This window comes from Symphalangus syndactylus, chromosome 19 (assembly GCF_028878055.3).
Source record: "Symphalangus syndactylus isolate Jambi chromosome 19, NHGRI_mSymSyn1-v2.1_pri, whole genome shotgun sequence".
In the NCBI taxonomy this organism is placed as follows: domain Eukaryota; kingdom Metazoa; phylum Chordata; class Mammalia; order Primates; family Hylobatidae; genus Symphalangus; species Symphalangus syndactylus.
This window is the reverse complement of record NC_072434.2, coordinates 70,054,499-70,071,899: the sequence shown is the minus strand read 5'-3', so window position 1 is coordinate 70,071,899 and position 17,401 is coordinate 70,054,499. Positions and strand designations below refer to the sequence as shown.

Here is a 17,401-nt window from a genome sequence, read left to right as displayed (position 1 = left end):
AAGTTTGGCAAATAGGAAAATCGGCCATCATTTTACAAGCTACACAAGCATTTTAGTGTGGGAAAAAGGCTTCTTGTTAGATGATTTTGATACTTTATTCTCTTCTCAGTCACAGTCTCAACCACTCATACTGAGGAAAGAGATAATGGTGGAAGAAATGAGTCCATCACAGCTGCCTCCTGGTGTTGTGGATCAGGTCACTGGCAAGGAAGCTTTTAGTTCTGTAGTTTTTCATCATGGAAAAAAAACCGTATAGAATGGCTAAGTTCTAAATAGTCCGATTTACTTAGAAAATGACTGTTTTCCTAAATTACTGTAGTTAAGTACTATTTCTTATTTTTGATGGCCTTAATTAGTGTGGAAGTAGAAGCATGGGAGAGAGTAAGATGTTAAGAATCAGGGCCGGGCACGGTGCCTCACGCCTGTAATCCCAGCACTTTGGGAGGCCGAGGCGGGTGGATCACGAGGTCAGGAGATTGAGACCATCCTGGCTAACATGCTGAAACCCTGTCTCTACTAAAAAATACAAAAAAATTAGCTGGGCGTGTTGGCGGGTGCCTGTAGTCCCAGCTACTCGAGAGGCTGAGGCAGGAGAATGGCGTGAACCCGGGAGACAGAGCTTGCAGTGAGCTGAGATCGTGCCACTGCACTCCAGCCTGGGCAACTGAGCAAGACTCTGTCTCAAAAAAAAAAAAAAAAAAAGGATCAGGAGTGTTCTTGGGAATAGATATAATTTCTTACGCAGATTCTCCAATGTAGAAAAGGTATGTACCCTACCCCAACATTATATGGGCTACCTCCCCTTTATCTAAACAAACATACCCAATAATGTCACCTCTCAGCTTGATCATACCCTGCCAAAAATCTTTGCTTTGGGTGCACAGCCAATTTGCTGCTGAAATCAGCTACTGTCTTTCTTCCAAAACCAAGTTGAAAAAGCTTAACTTACATGTCCCTTCCCTTTACAAACTGTAGCCTGATAAAACTGATGAGAAGCAGAACAAACTTATTGATAAAGCAACTACAAATATTAGTCTTGCGTGTTTCTTAATGTTTTACCACTTTTTAAAACATTTTTCCATATTAAACATTTGTTTGTATTTTTATTTATTAGGTGCTAATATCAATATTATCCGCTGTTGTCATCGGCTAATCCTTCTCAGTGATTTTCAGACTTTTAAAAGTTATGGACATTTTTGTGCAAATGAGATCTTTGGTAGTTCAGTGTATAAATGGACAAAAAATATGGAGCTTCTCTAATTGATGTAGGGTTCTGGATCCACAACCACTGAGATGCCTCCATGGTTCTCTAGAACTGAATTTGAAAATTACTAGCTCACGTTTTGTGCTAAAACCAGTAATCACATAATTTTCCTTTCCTCTTCTCCCATGTCCCCTAAATCCTCAAATTTTTTAAATTTATAATGAACAGCTTTCTGGGGGGCTAGTCATACCAGCCTTTACAAGGTGCTCTGTGTGTTTGTGTAATATTTCCTTTTTTTAATGAAAATGGTGGGTGGCAGAAATGTTGTCCTTTATTTTGTTTTTAACTTGGTATGCAATTATCTAATATACTGGAAAGTACAGAAGGTGCTAAATACAGTGAGTTATATTTGGAAGTTAGAAAAACACAAATCACATGTTCTAACATTTTTGAAAAAGAGCTGAATTAGTGCTCTTCCTTTTATACCAAATGCTACAGTGTATTTTTTCCTTTCTCCATGGAAATGGATTCAATTTTAAATGGGTGTATTACCTAAAGTGATATTTTTGATTTCTCTATTATTTATCCAGTACATTTATAGATTTTTATAGGTAATAGTTATGGATTATATAAACTACAAAGTTAATTTTTGTGATAATTGGTGGAGGCAAATTTGCCCAACTGTTTTTTTTTTTAAAAGGTTTAAATCATTTGAAAATAGGAAATAATTTTTTAAATCCAAAAAAAAGAAAATTACATGCATAACCAGTAAGATTATCCCACTGTTTTTGTTCTCAGCCAAGATGAAGCATGCCTTTTCAAACAGAATACCCCAAAATAAGTATTTTACCATTATCCAAAAGACTACTTTTGCTGGGTTTTATTTTTTAATCTATTGAACATGAGAACATGGTCAAAAGTCATACCTTCCTTATGGTTGAAATTTTCTAGAGGTTTTATAATACTGAGATTTCATTTTTTAATGATAATTTGGCCTGACATACCTTCCAGTATGTGCATTTATATGAGTTTTATCACAGCATTTAAAAATCTCTTTATGTTTGGAATTAATAGGATTAAAAAAATCTCAATAGTTTCTAGAAATACTTTATAGTGACAGTTTTGTTTTTTAGTCTTCCAGATTGTTGATATTAATGCAAACAGTATTAAGCTTATATCACAAAAATATTTTCAATAAAGCGTATTTTTTACAAACTGCGTTAGGCACTGGGAATAATACAAAAATGATAAATAAAGCCTGTCCCTTGCCTGATGTCACAGTCGGGCTACAGCTGCCAGAAACAAGGCCAGCAAAATTAGGATACAGCTTGCGAATGTAGTGTGAAGAAAGGCCTTCGGAATACCAAAGAAAATTCTAGGGTCAGGGAAAGCTTTGAAGAGAAGGTGATGTTTCAGCTATGTTTTGAAGAATGGGAAGGGCTCATCAGTGATAGAACATTCTAGATAGGTTTGGAAGCATGAGGGCATGGAGCAATTGGGAAATAACAAATATGCCATGATGTGGCTTGGACATGAGAATTTATGTGGTGGGGTTCAGGAGCAGGGCATCCCAAGAGATAAGGTTGGGAAGGGCCTGGTGCTGACGAGTGTGCATTTTATCATGGAGGTGGTGAAGAGTTATTGAAGGATGCTAAATAAAGGATTGATACGATCAAGTTTGTGCTTTAGAACAAGTGTAGTGAGCATGCAAGTTTACAAGCATGAAGATCAATTCAGGACACTGTTGTAATAATACTGGTGAGAAAGATGAGGCCTGAACTGACAAAGTAGAGAGAGGAGAGGAGCAGAATGAAAAGGAGGTGACCAGCTTTCATTTAGTGCTGGCTGTACCTGCCATGGCAGTGTTCTAGCTTTCTACCTTTGTCCTCATATAGAAATTAAAGCCATTCTGAGGCAGGAATAATGATCTATTTATTGGTCACCTTCTGTGTGCCTGGTCTTAATCTGGCATATACATAACCAATCATCTTTATAACAACCCTACAAGGTTGGTGGTATTATCCTTGTTTTAGAAATGAGATTGGCACTTACAGAAGGTAACTGTAGTGACGCGAGGACCCACAGCTAGACAGTGGCATTAGTGGCTTTTGTACCGAGATCTTAGAACTCAACCTCTTTTCTCTTTATCAGTAAGATGTAATGGGCAGGCTGGGAAGGAGAGAACAGTGTTTTAAAATGATGACCAGGTGTGTCAGTTTGGGCCCCCAGTAAAGATGGTACTGTTAACCAGAGACAGAGTGGAAGAGGGTGGAAGAGGAAATACTGTGCTGTAGATAACACATTTGGTTCTGGATATACTGCATTTGGGGTTCTTTTAGTGCTTTCATGAAATCTTAAAAATTTGGACCTGAAAAGAATCCCAAAGATAACCCTGGACAAAGTTTTTTAGTTTAGCTTTCTGAAACAACTAATCTTACTGGAGAATTAACATTTTGAACCCTATAAAACCTATCTGTTCGGCCGGGTGTGGTGGCGCACACCTGTAATCCCAGCATTTTGGGAGGCCGAGGCGGGTGCATCACTTGAGACCAGGAGTTCGAGACCAGCCTGGCCAAAATGGTGAAACCCCATCTACTAAAAACACAAAAATTAGCTGGGCGTGGTGGCGGGCACCTGTAGTCCCAGTTACTTGGGAGGCTGAGGCAGGAGAATTGCTTGAACCCGGGAGGCGGAGGTTGCAGTGAGCTGAGATTGTGCCACTGCACTCCAGCCTGGGTGACAAGAGCAAAAACTCCGCCTCAAAAAAAGAAAAAAAAAATCTGTTCACTAAGTATTAAGTAACAGGTTCGGGGATTGGGTAGGTGGGAACAGTCTTTTCATAGGTCTGCCTGCTCTACTTTCTTCTCATACTTACCTCTCACAGTCCTCCCTTTGTGAATCACAGTAATGTGAGGTTAATATGTCTGTTGTCACTCCCAATTTCCAATTAGAAAGATTGACATGGAGAGCTGGGATTTCCCCAGGCTGTCCATACCTAGAAAGGGAGGCACAAAGGGGATTGGGTTTTCGAGCCTTCAGGCCATTTCTTTTTACTGCGTTTGTCTGGCCTTCCATTCAGGATCTTCAAAGCATTTTTAAAAACGCCTTTGAGGGAAGTCAGTTTAGAGTGAGAAATTAGGAAAGAGAAAATTTGAATTTACTTTTAGTTTTGTGTTTTTAAGTAAAATGTTAAGGTCTTTATTGTGATTTAGTAGACAGAACTTGAGTTTCGAGTCAAAAGACTCTAGTTCTGTCTCTCCCTCTGGTGGCAGGTTGCCTTCTCTAAAGCTATTTCCTAATTTATAAAATGTGAATCATGAGAATATTTATGTCAGGATATCATGGAAATTAAACAAGGCAAAGGCATAGTATTAAACTATGAAATGTTATTTTGAATGCTAATGTCCAAAAAAAAAAAAATGAAAATTCTATGTGGATTAACTTAGAGGAAAAAAAAAAAGGCAGACTTTCAAATTTTCTCCAACATCTGCTTTGTCTTAACTGCCCAGTAAAGACATATCTTTTGGGTGTTTTTTTTTTTTTCCTATAGAAAAATCAATTCATCCATCATTTGAGTGCATCTGTATGCCAGGGCAAATTAGACACAAGTCTTGTCCTCACAGACCTTCTTTCTCCTCTTACAGGGGAGATAAGACACAACCATAACACACAAGAGAAACCCTGTCTGAGGACAGATGACATACTGTATTGGGTGTGTGAAGGGGATGAGCCTTCTTCTCACTGGAGCAGCCGGGAACATATTAGTGACAAGCTGACTTTCAGGTCTGGATTTTGAAAGTTGGACATACTGTAGGCATGGGAAGATGAGGGGGAAAGACATATCAGGCCTGAGGAGTAGCATACGTGTACAAAAAATGGGAAGAATGAGCTGTGTTTGTGGAGCAGGGAATTGTTTGGCCTGGTGGGAATAAATAGCAGAAAGGTAGGTGATCAAGAAGGGTGTTTGAGACCTTTAGGTGATAGAGATTCAGTGTAAGTTTTCAAACAAGAGTGAAAATGTGAGTAAAGCTGTACTCCAGAAAGGTAGCTGTGGTTTGAAAAGGGAGCTACTGGAGGCTGTAAGTCAAGCATTCAGTTCCTGAGTGGAGGCAGAAATAGAGAAGAAAATTCAAACAGTGGTAGAATGAGGTGAATTTAAACAGGAAACCAATATGGTTCTGATTGTACTTCACTTAGGTGACTTTTTCATTAAGAAAGAATTCTGGCTACCCATTCTCATATGTTAATAATAGAGGTCTCGGCCGGGTGCAGTGGCTCACGTCTGTAATCCCAGCACTTTGGGAGGCCAAGGCGGGTGGATTACGAGGTCAGGAGTTCGAGACCAGCCTGACCAACATGGTGAAACCCCATCTCTACTAAAAATACGAAAATAAGCTGGGCATGGTGGTGCACGCCTGTAATCCTGGCTACTCAGAAGGCTGAGGCAAGAGAATCACTCGAACCCAGGAGGCGGAGGTTGCAGTGAGCCGAGATCGCACCACTGCACTCCGGCCTGGGTGACAGAGTGAGACTCTGTCTCAAAAAAAAAAAAACAAAAACAAAACAAAACACAGAAAACAAATAATAGATGTCTCCGGGAAAGTATCATATATGTTTGAATATAATGTGTGTGACACCTAAAATTATTTCTACTATATGAAGAAAATCAGTACTTTGGGAGAAACAGGTAAAAATGAAAATGTAATTCAGCATAAGTTTGAGTTTTACTGTGAGCCTCAGTCCAGGTTTTAGAAAGAAAGGTACATAGACACAATTCTGGCTTCAAATGGTTCACAATGTGGCAAAAGAAACTTCATTAATTTCTTAAGATTAATGATAAATACAGTTTCTTTGGGCAGATTCACTCTAAATATTGAGTTCAAGGGGGGTTAATTACAGTATAAAAGGGTTTCTAGCTGTTGAAAAGATTGGGAGCTACTGAATTAGGCCTCCAGATCCTGTGGCCTACCTGTTACACCTCAAAGTCTCAATTTTCAGCCCCTTCCTTAGCCTTTCTCAACCAGGGTTGTGAGACAGTTAAGCTCTAAGGAAAATTGTTTGAGTAACTAATATCAGTTCTCCCAAGGACTGTGTTTAGGTATTCTTTTTTTTTTTTTTTTTTTTTTTTTTGAGACGGAGTCTCGCTCTGTCACCCAGGCTGGAGTGCAGTGGCGCAGTCTCGGCTCACTGCAAGCTCCGCCTCCCGGGTTCACGCCATTCTCCTGCCTCAGCCTCTCCGAGTAGCTGGGACTACAGGCGCCCACCACCACGCCCGGCTAATTTTTTTGTATTTTTAGTAGAGACGGGGTTTCACTGTGGTCTCGATCTCCTGACCTCGTGATCCGCCCGCCTCGGCCTCCCAAAGTGCTGGGATTACAAGCGTGAGCCACCGCGCCCGGCATGTATTTAGGTATTCTTTACCTACCATGGATGTGTTAGGGCCAGACTCTCTTGGAATGATGCTTCTCTTCTGTTCTCTTTCCTTGCCCTCCCTTTATGCTTCTGTTTTCTGATCCCCCATTTACACACAAGAACAACCTTGAAGTTCTGGGTTGGAATTGGGACCAGAAAATGACTATAGCTTTATCTTCCAATATTTGTGTTGATTAATGCTTGAAATTATATCTAATAATTCATAGTCACTAAAAGGAAAGTTTGAGTGAATATTTGATAGTAGCTTATCCTCTTAAAGTTTACAGACCTCAGGCCAGGCTGATTCTCTTCTCACTGGGGCCAGGCATGGTAGCTCAGGCCTGTAATCTCAGTGCTTTGGGAAGATCTCTTGAGGCCAGGAGTTTCAGACCAGCCTGGGCAACATAGTGGGATCTTGTCTTTAAAAATACATATATTAAAAATTAGGTGGGCAGGCTGGGCGCGGTGGCTAACGCCTGTAATCCTAGCACTTTGGGAGGCCGAGGCGGGCGGATCACGAGGTCAGGAGATCGAGACCATCCTGGCTAACACAGTGAAACCCCGTCTCTACTAAAAATACAAAAAAATTAGCCGGGCGTGGTGGCGGGCCCCTGTATTCCCAGCTACAAGGCAGGAGAATGGCGTGAACCCCGGGGGGCAGAGCCTGCAGTGAGTCGAGATCGCGCCACTGCACTCCAGCCTGGGCAACAGCGAGAGTCTGTCTCAAAAACAAAAACAAACAAACAAACAAACAAAATTTAGGTGGGTGTGATGGCGTACACCTATAGCCCTAGCTTCTTGAGAAGCTGAGGCAGGAGGATCACTTGAGCCTGGGAGTTTGAGGTTACAGTGAGCTATGATCACGCCACTGCACCACTCCAGCCTGGGCTACAGTGAGGCCCTGTGTCTTTAAAAAAAAAAAAAAAAAAGTTTACAGATGTCCTAATCATTAGAGCTAATAAGGCCTAAATTACTATGTACTTTGTAGTTCTCCATGTTTTAATTTTCCTTTGGGCTAAATCAGGTGTAAAATTGGGAATCTTGAATTTAAACCTCTAACTCAGGGATTCAAAAAGTGTGGTCCATGGCAACTCTTGAGGGTCCCCCTCTGGACCATTTCAAGGGATCTTCTTCCTTATACTTCAGCCAGAACAGCATGCCACAGCACACTGAATACAAAAGCAAATGAAATAATCTAGCTGTCTGGATTATTATTTAATATTTAGTGTTAAATACTAAAGAGATTTGTAAAACCATGGTATTCTAATCACTTAATATTTTTTATTCTGGGAAATAGTTATTTTTCATTAAAATGTTACTTATTTTAAATGTAACTGCTTTTTAGTTATTTTAAAACTGAATTCGTAAAAATTAAAACATGTAATTTAGTTATTTAGTACAGTAAATAATGATAGATGTAACCCACATAAGCAAAAGCTCTTTAGGGTCTTTAATAATTGTTAAGAGTGGATCCTAGGAACAAGACCTTTGAAAACTACTGTCATAACTTAGCAGGGACAGCTGTTGACTAAGAATGGAATTTCTATAGTCTTTTTATCTTTTCCAAACAGGCTAGCAAAGCAAAAAAATCTTAAAGGCTGTCTGTCAGATGGGCTTGATTATTCCATATTTTCTGTCCCTTCAATGTAGGTGGACATGCCTAGCTTTGCTTGTAACAGAGAACTCTTTCTTCCTGTCTTTTTCCTTTCTGTATTTCATCTTCTCTCCTCCCCCATGAAGACATCATGGAGGGCTGGCCAGAAGTGGGACTTTGCAAGTCACAGAAGTGGCAAAAATTATTCCTAATTGCTGTCATCATCTGTCAACGAAAGGGAAAATGTAGGTCTGATGGCCTTTTTGATGCTTAATATATAAAAATTGCCCAGCAATTAGCTTTGTAACCACCATCTATTTAATAGCAGTAACTGTTGTTACTAGCTATTTCTAGCTCTGTCTCAGTCAGTACATTTTTTATTTTTCTTTTTGTGATTTTTTTGTGATTTTTCATAATTATATCGGAATTACTTATTCATATATGTGGATTTATAAATTGTTTATACTAAATTACAATAAATACATTTTAATATATTAACTTATATGACTTTTAAGTTCTTGTTCACTAACTGTCTGGGAAAGCTGCTTTAGCTTATGAAGCCTCATTTTTCATGAACACAGCTTTTAGTCTTACGTTGTGGGACTTAAGACATCTTGTCCTGCTCCAAGGTGGGAATGATTAAATGGCTAAAAAGAGGCAAATACTATTTTTGTGATAAATATGGGTTTCATGTCTTATAACAAGTTATTTTAGCCTGGAGTTTGTTGTCATGCAGACACTATATTCTGTCTGCCTTTCATTCCCTTTTCTCTGCGTCCTTGTTTCTGTGGCAGTTAGGCACCTTATAATCTATTGTCTGATGCATGTCTAGCTAGTGACTTCAGTTCTTCCAGGCTTATTTTACAGTAGGCTTGATCTTTATTCAGTGGTGCTACAATGACCTGAGGATGTCATCTGTGAATATTTGCATGTTTTCCTACATGAGGATAGTAATTTGCATGTAATTACTTTATTCATGAATTTCTATCCTTTATTGCTCATAAATTGAAGAAGCATTTTGCTGGATGTTAAATAGTCAAAAATTTTGATACCTCTGTGTGGAACGTTTTCCTCTTAAAACAACAATAAAGAGAGGCTTTAATAGTCTGTCTTGTTTTCCATTGATGATAAGAGATGAATTGCAGGAACCACTTCCACTCTGATGAGACCATTCACAACACACAGCAGCAGCCAAACCTGTCCACGATTTTTACAGCTTAATCTTGGCTGTGCTTTCATGCATTTGGAAGCCTGATGGTGCCCTGTCAGGTTGCCCATGTGCATATTTTGGGGCATTGCCTCTGAGTTAACATTGGGCATTCCTGTTTTCATAATCTAGGCAAAGTAGAAAAATTCTAAGGAGTCTTTTGAAGATGGTGTTGAATAGCAGTATCTTTGAAGTCAGTTGGTATTTCATATATGAAAAATATTGTGACATTATTTCATTAATACATAAAAAATTCGTAAGAGGTAGATGCTGTTCTAATCTAAGAGAAGAAATGCTGTAGTTAACTGGAATTATTTGTACTCCTGTTAAGGTACTATGTTACATGAGATGAGAGAAACAAATAATTCAAAATTTTTGGTCTTAAGGGGGCTGTTAATTGTGTAGAGAGGATAAGTCATGGTCAAAAATATCCACAAGGCAGTGTAAGTACCATGAATGGTGCAGAATGGTAGTTAGGAAACAAATATAGAATGCTACTCATGTAAAGGTACCAAAAATAATTCTTACAAGGTAGACCTGCTATTTCTGTGAGCTTTTGTAATTTCTGAAATGATTCACATGAGAAAACAAATGACTTCTGTTTTCTGGAAAATTTCAAGTGTATTTGTCTATGACATTGTCATTCATGTAGGAAGAAATACATTTTTTATGAAGGAGTTTATTTTGCAAATACTATCCTGCTCTTTGCTGTGGTAATATTGTAACAAAGAGAATTACTTTTTCTTATTCAGAAATAGTCACTGGTTTCCCATTGGTTTAAAGTTTTCCTTGAGCCTTGAAATCAGTCCCACTTTGAAGACTAGATGAATGATATGGGTGCCTAGGAAATGCGTCTCCAGTCTCTTCTGCAGATAACTAATGGAATTAGCCTTATATTGCTAGGAAGATGGTCGAGTGGGTTTTTGCATAACTATTGTAATATGCAGCGATAACCCTGCAATGGCTTCTTATCAATCTTAGAATAAAGTACAGAATTTTTTTTTTTTTTGAGAGAGAGAGAGTCTTGCTCTGTTGCCCAATCTGGAGTGCAGTGGTGCGATCATAACTCATTGTAACCTCGAATTCCTGTGCTCAAAGGATCCTCCTGCCTCAGCCTGCTGAGTAGCTGGGACTACAGGTGCATGCCACCACACCCAGCTCATTTTTAATTTTTTTGTAGAGATGAGGCCTCGCTACTACGTTGCTCAGGCTGCTCTTGAACTCCTGGCCCCAATGTCCTGCCTCAGTGTAATCCCAAAGTGTTGGGATTACAGGCATGAGCCACCGCTCCTGGCCATCTTTAATTCTATTTAGTAAATCCCATGTGAGACAAACCCAGTTTATTTAATTTCTGTGTATTCAACCAAACTATTTTAATAGAATTTTACATATTTTTGAATTTCAAAAAGTAAATGTGGACAATTTTGTCATTTAAATATTAGCTGTCCTGTGTTGTTTTAGATAGAGGTTGCTTCTTGGTAAGCAGCTTCTTGAAATACCAGGAATTATTGTGCAGAGAGATAGAGAAGGGCAAGGGCAATAGGATTCCCATGGAAAAGGAGACAGCTGTCTTTGTTTAACTAGGACAGTCCTGGTTTTTGATGAACCATCCTGAATGGATATGTACTGAGAGAGTTATGACCTAAAAAATGCCTTTGGGTTCGATTCCTCTTGGAAAGTAGTGTGATGGCAGAACAGCCACTGTATGCCTTCTCTCAACCAGCTCTGGTGTTTGGAAAGGATATTCAGGTCCTGGTTTTGCAGTCTTTCCAAACATTTGGGGTCATGTTGGCGTTATTATAGAGTCACTTCATTCTTTATGTCCAGTTCTCTTGTTAGAAACTAGAGCTAGGCCAGGCGCAGTGGCTCATGCGTGTAATCCCAGCAGTTCGGGAGGCCAAGGTGAAAGGATCACTTGAGGCCAAGATTTTAAGACCAGCTTGGGCAACATAGTGAGGCCTTGTCTCTTCAAAAAGATTAAAAAATTAGCTGGTTGTGGTGGCATGCACCTGTAGTCCCAGCTACTCAAGAGACTGAGGTGGGAGGGTCACTTGAGCCTGGGAGTTTGAGGTTCCACTGCACTGGAACTCACCATTGCACTTCAGTCTGGGCAATCAAAGTAAGACGCTGCCTCAAAACAAAACAAAAAACAAACTAGAGCCAGTTTTAGAGCTCTGTCCATCTAGAACCACTCTTGTTAACAGAACTGTAATTTCCATAGCATTTTGTTTTTCAAGTGAGAATAAGTTCTTTTCTTCTGAGATAAAGTCGCATGCTATTTATAAAAATTTAAGCAGTACAGGAAAGCATGAAGAAGAAAATAAAAATACCGAAAATTCCACCAATCACCTCTAATACTTTTCAAAATGGAAAAAGCAGTAGGCATTGGGATATTTTTAAACTTTGTGTTATAAACAATTGTGAGATGAAGAACAGATGCACAGCATGGCACTTGTTATTTTCCGTAACAGCTTTATTGAGCTTTACTTCACATACCATACGGTTTACCCATTTAAAGGGTACAATTCAGTGGTTTTAGTATATTCACAAGGTTGTGCAACCTTTGCCACAATTTTAGAACATTTTGGTTGTTTTGTTTTGTTTTGTTTTGTTTTTTTTGGAGACTGAGTCTCACTCTGTCACCCAGGCTGGAGTACAGTGGCGCGATCTTGGCTCACTGCAACCTCCGCCTCCCGGCTTCAAGCAATTCTCCTGCCTCAGCCTCCTGAGTAGCTGGGATTACAGGTGCATGCCACCATGCCTGGCTAATTTTTTGTATTTTTAGTAGAGACGGAGTTTCACCGTGTCAGCCAGGTTGGTCTCGATCTCCTGACTGCGTGATCTGCACGCCTTGGCCTCCCAAAGTGCTGGGATTACAGGCGTGAGCCACCGTTCCCGGCCAATTTTAGAACATTTTTAATCACGCCAGAAAGAAACCCTCTACCCTTAAGTCATTGTCCCTTCACCCCAATTCCTCCATACCTCCCAGCATCTGGCAACTACTAACATAATTTCTATCACTGAAGATTTGCCAGTTCTGGATGTTTTAGATAAATGGAATCATAAAATGTGGGGTTTTTTTGTGTGTGACTGGCTTTCAATTAGTGTACTGTTTTCAGGGCTCATACATCTTATAGCGTTTATCATGCATGGCATTTTGAAAAGCAAATCTTAGTTAAAAAGCATATTCATGTATCTAGGCATGCTTTCTTAGTTTTAGTTATTGGCTCTTGTTTTAATTGTGTGAGTGTGGTGTATAGTGAAAAGTAATGGCTAAATCTTAAGAATTTTTAAAGCAAAGATTAAAATCAAAGCAAGAAGCCTTCCTCAGATTCTTTATTTTTTTTTTTTTAATAAACGTTTTAAAACTTGGTAAATTATGTAAAGGAGAACTGTGTAGCATTTTCAATGCCAGATTGAGTGTAAAGAGGGATGAATTCTTGACCAAATTGTGGAAATGTCTGAGGTTTATTCTCTTGGTCCAGGCTCAGTTTTCTTGCCCAGAATTGCCCTACCTCCACCACCTTCATTTTTTTCCCACCCCTAAGTATGTTACTGTAGTTATCAGAAACCTCATGTCTTTGTATTTCTCTTAATTCTTTTTTCTCCTATAAAAGTGGGAGAAAACAGACATGGTCTTTGAAAGTCTTTTTAAATTACTTATAAAGAATAAAAACACCTATCTTGGTTAAAGGAGATTCAGCTTTTTACATGTGGATAAGAGAGTGAAATTGTGTTTCCTTAAAATGACGTGAGGTATCCTCCTATCTTGAACGCTATGGAATTGGGTGCCATTATCATTTTCCCCTGAAACTTCAAGCTTTTAGGCTATTCCAGGTTTATTTTCTCTCCGTTGCCCACTCGCATCCAGAGTGAAAGAAACCAAAACAAACCCTCTTTCTTTTGTACCCAAATATAAGTTTGAACCTTTTTGTTTAATTTTAATATCATTCTAAAACCTTTCTCCTGAGAGTCTTTAGACTGATTTCTCATATTTCCTAGGAAATTTGATATTATCTAATTTTATATTTATACTTCTCTCCTTTCGAATCTCTTGAAGTGGCTAATCAGAAAAAAGTATACACAATAAAACCTGAAGTAGAAAGTGAGATTCCAAGTGAAGGAAGAACTAATTATTTTAGTTTTCTGAGGGCTAATAGTAACTCTTGAGTGTTGACTGCCACAAAGTTCTAGTTGGTACAAAAAGAGGCATGCCAGTTGACCAAGAGAATAGTATTAGAAGTAGAAGGCACATGCATGTGTCAGAAAGGCTCTCAGAGGAAAGGTGATACAGCATATTTGAGAAATTGAGAGACCAGTGTACCTAGAGCCTAGAGAGCAATAGAATAGGAATTGGATGAGATACGTGGCAATCACATCATGGGGGGCAAGCACTGGATTTTGGTATTTATCTTAAGAGCAGTGGACAGCAATTGAAGAGCTTTTACTAGGAGCAGTGATTTGATCTGGTTAATTATTAAAGTATCACTGGCTACTGTGGGGAAGGGGACAGATACCAAGATTGGAATGGGCAACTTAATTAGATGATGCTAATGTAATTGTCTAGGTTGGTGGTCTCTCAGTTTTCGAGCTTATCCCCTGTACATGTGTGTTTATCATTTATATATACGTACTTTGTTGTTGACATGTTGAGTACATTATGACATTAAAAAACAGTGAAATAGATGAGAAAAATTAATGAATGGAAGTGCTACTATTTTCTTCCCTGCCCCAACTGATGTATGTTAAGCTTCTGGGATACATGTTGCCCCACCCTGAACATGACTAAGCAAGAGATCATAGAACAAGAACAGTGGCAATGGAGATAGTTTGGAGAGAGAAATTAGGAGGTTGCATTAACAAGACTTGAAAATTTGTTAAATAGGAGTAAAAGAAAAGGTAGTAGATTTCTGGTTTGTGTAACTGAATAAATAAGAGCGCTGATTAAAGAGTCAGCAAACACTCCGATAGATGCTAATTGTGTTAAAGTAGCATTCTACCAGAATGTGGTGGTTTCTCTGAGCATATACTCAATAATGCCCTTAGTAACAAATGGTAGGAGGGCATTTGATGGGCAGGTCTTGATCTGTGTTCAGGAAGAGGAAGCAGAGCAATGAACCTGAGGACACAGGTTACTCTTGCCTTTGGAGGCATTAGGGTATGACAGGATTGGTAAATGATAGGCCCCTCAACTTGCAGTTGCCTCTTGAAGTGTCTTTAGCTAGAGGCAGGGCCATTCATTTCACAACTAAAAATAAATGGCTTACAAAACATGGTGGACTGAGGAACATATTAAGACTATTGCCAGTGCAGACGAATACTTTTTCAGCAAGTTATCAACTGTTAGCAGTGATTTTCATATTGGCTTAGAAGGGAATAAAATGCATTTGGGTCATAAGTTGGGAGAGGATTACAAGAAATAAAGGATGGGAAAAAAACCCAATCGTATATACAGTTTTGCCTTAAGGTTGAGTAAAAAAAAAAAAAAGGGGGGGAAGACGTTTATGATGGTACATTTTCATGTATACCTATATATGCACGATGCTCCATTTCCTGAGATATATAAAAGTTTTTTAATCACATTTTAAAACGAAATTTGAAATAATATTTTTGAAAATGTTTCAAAATGCCACTTAAAAAATGCATTGCTTTGAATAAAATTTACTGTTTGTAATCCTTATGCCTCCTAGCACAGTGCCCTGCAATGTGGTAACTTTTTTTTTTTTTAATGCAGCAACTGTACCACTGCAGTATCTGCCTCCCTTCTATTCTAGATACCTTTGAGCAAACGTAAACACATTTGCTTTCACTCTGTCTCAAAAAGGTATTGCGTAGAACTTTGCAATCATGAGAGAAATACCTGGGGGCATTATTGATGGTCCGAAGTGTGAAAACCACTAATTTAGATGCTGATGTTGTGCTCACTCACCCACTCAACTGACCAGCCTTCCAGAGAATGCAAATCAGATTCAAGCCAGTCTTTAAGCAAACATTATCTCATTTAATCGTAAGAAACAATGCTGAGATGGGTCATATCCGCATTACCAATTGCCTTGGGACTAATTGCTAATAGGAGAAACTGCTGGTTGTGAAAATCATGAATGCAGAGTCTACTATAGTAATTATATACAGTAATAAAATACAGTCAATGCCAATCAAATCTAAACAGCCTGTCGTTTTCCACTACTGTTAACTCACCCAACGTTTCTACATTTCCCTGCTCGTACAAAACACCTAATGGTAAAGTATGTTAAAGGCAGGGGTAAACCTGAAGGATGGCTGTTTGACAACTGCATTAGCAATAAAGGGACAGCCATGAAAAAAAAAAGTCAATATGGCTAACTTAAAAAGAAATGTCCTTTCATAGGTAAAATGTAAGGTTTATGTAACATCAGTGCTAGTGTTAAAAAATATGCTGAAAACATTACTGAATTTACTCAACCTGGACAATAAGTGTTCTTTCCCTTATTCTGCTCTGCTCCCCTGACTGAATGAAGAAAGAGTTAATGGTATCAGTTTTAAGCAGGAAGTTCTGTTAGGCTTATGCATATGATGGAATGAATAATTTAGCATCTTCAGGAAATGCAAACTGCAGTAGAATTTAAGCAACCTATCAGAATTTAGATCAATATTTTACATGATAGTATGAAATTAAAGTCAGTGGAAAGAAGATGCTTAAAGATACCAAGTGAAGAATGTTAATAGTTTAAACTGTGAGAAAGACTGGGAAGTTCTTATTGGAAATATTTTGTCTTATGCAGCAATAATGGTTTACCTGCATTCTGACACTTGTCAGATGACTTTTTGCCAACATGATTGGTAATGGGATGTGGCAGTTTCTTTGCTGTCAAAGAAGAGATAATTTCTCAGGTTTTTCTTGTAAGTTTTTAAAATTGTCCTTATGGGTTTTTTTTCTCTTTATATATGGAATAAAGGAACTGAAGGGTAAAACCTGAAGACTAGGCATGTTTCTTTAATAAAGGTTTTATAGAAGTAGCCATTTGCAAACATCGGTAAGACAGATTTTTAAAAAAACAGTTTAAACTTATAATTATTGAAAATATTCTAAATTGTTTATCTCCTGTGGAATGATCTCATTGGCTTGGTAGACATTTTATATGTACGCCTGTGGTCTTTCTATATCTTATGTCATTACTGTAAATAAATATTGTGCATGCAACTTTAATACATTGGGTGGTTGGAAGTACTTAGCAAAGGTGACATTTATCAATCTTATTTTATGTTTGCAAAAAAATATAGTGTATGTAATATTTTCAAAGCAAGACTTAATTGGATTATGTTAAATCTAATTTCTAAAAATGATGAAAAATTCTCTTATTTAAGACATTACCATTTTTAGATGTGTGTTATTTAAATATAAATTGGTTTGGTTCTGATTTTTCTAAAACTTTTATTTAGCATGAGTTGTATGTTTTAAATAATACAGTCTTAGGGGAGATCTAAAACACTGTCTTGTTTGCCTTTATGTGGGCTTTCTTAAGCCCCAATGCATTTTAACCACTAATTGTTTCTTGGTTAATACCAACGGAAAAAGAAAATCTTTCCCATGCTGAAAATAATTTCTTTAGGATTTTACAGAAAATTATTGATGTAAAGTTTTGGAAGTCACTAAAGTAATAGTAAAAAAAAAAATTTACTTCTGTTTGTCTCATCCCAATTTTGAGTGTCACTTTGATTTCAGATAAACCCTTCCCCTTTTCGTAGATCATCACCTTCTCATTGAGTTTTTTCTCCTAAAAAGAATTTACTTCATTGACACTTAAGCTAAAATTTAATGTAAATAGCCTAAACAAATGGCTGTTTGATCTGGCCACACATTTTTAATAAGACATTTTGTCAAGTATGTGTGTATATATATATTGAGAAAAAAATAGTAACGTGGCTTGGTAAAAAATGAATAGCTTATTTTTAGCAAACCAAAGATATTCTTATTTTGTATCAATGAATATAAAACTCTTTATTG

At 38.1% G+C, this 17,401-nt stretch overlaps 1 protein-coding gene across 7 annotated transcripts in view; it reads left to right on the top strand.

Moving 5' to 3' along the window:
* ENAH (ENAH actin regulator) overlaps positions 1 to 17,401 on the top strand; it is a 167,255-nt gene that overhangs the window by 100,416 nt on the left and 49,438 nt on the right. The window lies entirely within an intron of this gene.